Source organism: Sceloporus occidentalis, unplaced genomic scaffold, assembly GCF_023333645.1.
Source record: "Sceloporus occidentalis isolate IW3139 unplaced genomic scaffold, rSceOcc1.0.p SCAF_5, whole genome shotgun sequence".
NCBI classification, from domain to species: domain Eukaryota; kingdom Metazoa; phylum Chordata; class Lepidosauria; order Squamata; family Phrynosomatidae; genus Sceloporus; species Sceloporus occidentalis.
The window spans coordinates 117,632,500-117,636,014 of NW_028316985.1; positions in this window are offsets into that span (position 1 = coordinate 117,632,500).

Below are 3,515 nucleotides of genomic sequence, written 5' to 3' on the forward strand. Positions count from 1 at the left end.
TTGGTCCCTCCACCATTACAGGCTCACCTGGTGAGGACACGAAAGAGAGCCTTCTCAGTGGCTGCTCCTGCCCTATGGAATGCCCTTCCACAAGAAGCAAGGCTGGCCCCCTCCCTGCTTGCCTTTCGCTGGCAAGCAAAAACAGCTTTATTCAGGCAGGCTTTTGATGTATACTCATGAGGTGGCTTGGTTGTTTGTTATAAAGGGTGGGTATCATGGTTTTACTGTGGTTTTATTGACTGTAATTTTATATTGTTTTAGATGATATTTTTAATAATAATAATAATTTGTTTTATTTATATAGCGCTATTCCAAAGATCATAGCGGTGAACAGCAAGTAAGCTAATTAGCAAGTAAGCTAATTTGCCCCCAACAATCTGGGTACTCATTTTAGCGACCTCGAAAGGATGCAAGCCTGAGTCAAGCTTGGGCCCTTTTGCTGGTCTTGAATTCGCAACCTTGTGGTTTCGAGTGAATGGCTGCAGTACAGGCATTTAACCACTGCGCCACCAGGGCAGTGGTTTTAATTGTTTTATTGTAATATGTTTCTATAATTTGTATTTGTGAGCCACCTTGCGTCCCTTTTGGGGAGAAAGGTGGGATAGAAATCGAATAAATAAAGGAGTGCATCAAAGAATTTCAAAAGAAAATCAGCCTCAACTTTATAGATTATAGCAAAGACTTTGATTGTGTAGATCATGAAAAACTATGGCTTGTTCTTAAGGAAATATTTTTTATTACTATGTATGATTGTGAAAGCTGAACAGTGAAAAAAGCTGAAAGGAGAAAAATTAACTCACTTGAAATGTCTGTGGGTGTCATGGACTGACAAAAAGACAAATAAAGGAATCCAAGAACAAGTCAAGCATGAGCTTTCCCTGGATGCTAATATGACTAAATGGAGACTGTCATACTTCAGACATATCATGAGAAGACATAACTCATTAGAAAAGACAGTAATACTTGGTATACTAGAAAGCAGTAGAAAAAAAGAAAGAGTTCATTCTAAATGCATAGACTCAATCAAGGAAGCCACAGCCCTGAGTTTGGAAGACCTGAGCAGAGCTGTTGATAACAGGGTGATGTGGACGCCTTTCATTCATAAAAGGTAAAGGTAGTCCCTTGACATGAATGTCTCATCGAAACTGATTGTAGGGGACGGTGTTCATCTTAGTTTCTAAGCCAAAGAGCCAGCGTTGTCCGAGACTGCGCTGGTGGTCATGTGGCCAGCATGACTGCATCAAACGCTGTTATCTTCCCAACTGAGAAGTAGTACCTATCTATCTACTTGCATTTGCATGCTTTCAAACTGCTAGGCTGGCAGAAGCTGGGACTAGTGATAGGAGCTCACCCCATCATGCAGCACTCAGGCCTTGAACTGCCAACCTTCCGATAATCCGATCATCAGAATTGGTGCCTTAACCACTAAGCCACCAAAACACCCCCTTTCATACATAGGGTCACCATAAATTGAACTCAACATGAAGGCAGTTAACAACAATGAAATCGAATTGAGCTTGAAAGTGAATTCTGTGAATTCACTTTTTTTCCAAATTCGACAAAATGAGAAGTCACTTTGGATTCACTGCAGAAGCGCCATGGAAGGAGCAATAGAAAGAAATCTCGTCTGATAACACATTCACATTATAACGTGAATTCACATTGTTGGACCCGCAGTCACCCCGGAACTGAGCTGCAAAAAGCTGCAAAAACCTCTGTGTGATAAACACCCTTGTTGCTGTGAAGGGGATTCTGAAGGCAACTGCTGTTTACTTGTCTTTTATAGCAGGCACACATAACTACAGTGGGATTTCCAGAGTAGAACTCCATTCTTTCCAGTTCGAGCTTTATTGTATTGTTTACTGCAAATATGATGCTTTAATAGTCTGATGTTTCTCCACTCCTCCTGTTGTTGAAGTGTGCCTGCTAGTCATTTCCAGCTCTAAGGTGAACCTATCATAAGATTTTCTTGACAAGATTTGTTCAGAGGAAGGTTGCTTCTGCCTTCCTCAGAGGCTGAGAGGGTGTGCCCAAAATCACCCAGTGGGTTTCCATAGTTTAGGGAGGATTTGAACCCTTGCCTCCAGAGTCCTAGTCTGACACTCAGACCATTGCACCATGCTGGCTTTCACCATCCATCTTTCACCATCCTCCAAATGCTGATGCTGTTAAAAAAAGCAAATACCAAACCTCAGATAGACAATGAACATGGAGGAAAAGCAGGGATGGGCAGTCACTAAAAGTCTTTGTAAAAAGGAGCTTCTTTGTCAGAGGCTTTGTAAATTGAGGTATGCTTGTATTTATAATACATTTATAATAAATTAGGTAATCAGATAATCTTTTAGTTGTCAGCCATAGCCTAGGTATAGTTGCCAGGCAGCAACTTGCATTGAACTCGATGGGATTTCTGCATAACCACATTTATGCTGCATCTGCACTGAGAAACAAGGTATTTTGGCACCGCTTTAACTGCCATGGCTCAATGCTATGGAACTCTGAGGTTTGTAGTTATGTGAGATATTTAGCCTTCTCTGCCAGAGAGCTCTGGTGCCACAATAAATGACAAATACCAGAATTCCATAGCATTGAGCCATGGCAGTTAAAGCAGTTGCAAACTGCCTTGTTTCTCAGTGCAGATCCAGCCTAACAGCAATCTAGAAAGACAAGAATCTTGTAGGACAGTGTAACAGGGACTAGGAATTGCTGGAGATCCCACGAAGCCTTAGGAATGCATGACTGTTGCTCCAGCAATACTCATCTCGGTTGAAGAGACTAAAAAGGAATGTGCTCCTGAGATATTTAATCCCAAGACTGCTCTCATCAATGCAATAATGGGCACTGTGCTCATGTAAGCTTTATAAAAGTGACAACTCTTGCTTTGAAGGCGCTAGAAGAATTTTCATTGCCTTTAACTTGATCTCCCTTTGTGCAAAGATAGGCAGCTGCTACAGGTGAGCTCTTTGTTTGTTGTAGACACCCAACGCAAAGGTTTTAAAGTCTGATTCCAGGAATGGAGGGGGGAAATTCCACAGCCTGACAAACAACGAATGCGTGCACTCTCTCTCTCAATCCCACCCCCCAAGTTATAAAATAATACAAATTAAGTTATAATTGCTTGAGGCCTACAGAAAATGAAGCAAGTTGATACTCTGTTGATACTTTTGTAAGCATCTGCATTACAAAAACAAAAGAAAACTGTGGAGTTTAGTGTTCTGTTAATGCTCTCAACAGTGCCAAATATGGCAAGCCACTGTTTGGCATGCATTCATCTCCTTTCTAGGAGTAGCATCTCCTTCCCTTGACACTAGATGTTGCTGCTGTGCTCAGGTGCTTCACATGTCCCACAAGTAACCAGTTTTACAATGGGTGTGGGCTGACTGGCTGGCACAGGTCTAGCTGTGACATTATGCACCACAACACCATACATTCATCTTAAAGGCAAGCCTTTTCTTTAATCACATTGGACTGTATTGGCACTTCTGAACAGCAGAGGAAGAGAAGCCTAGAGTGAAGCA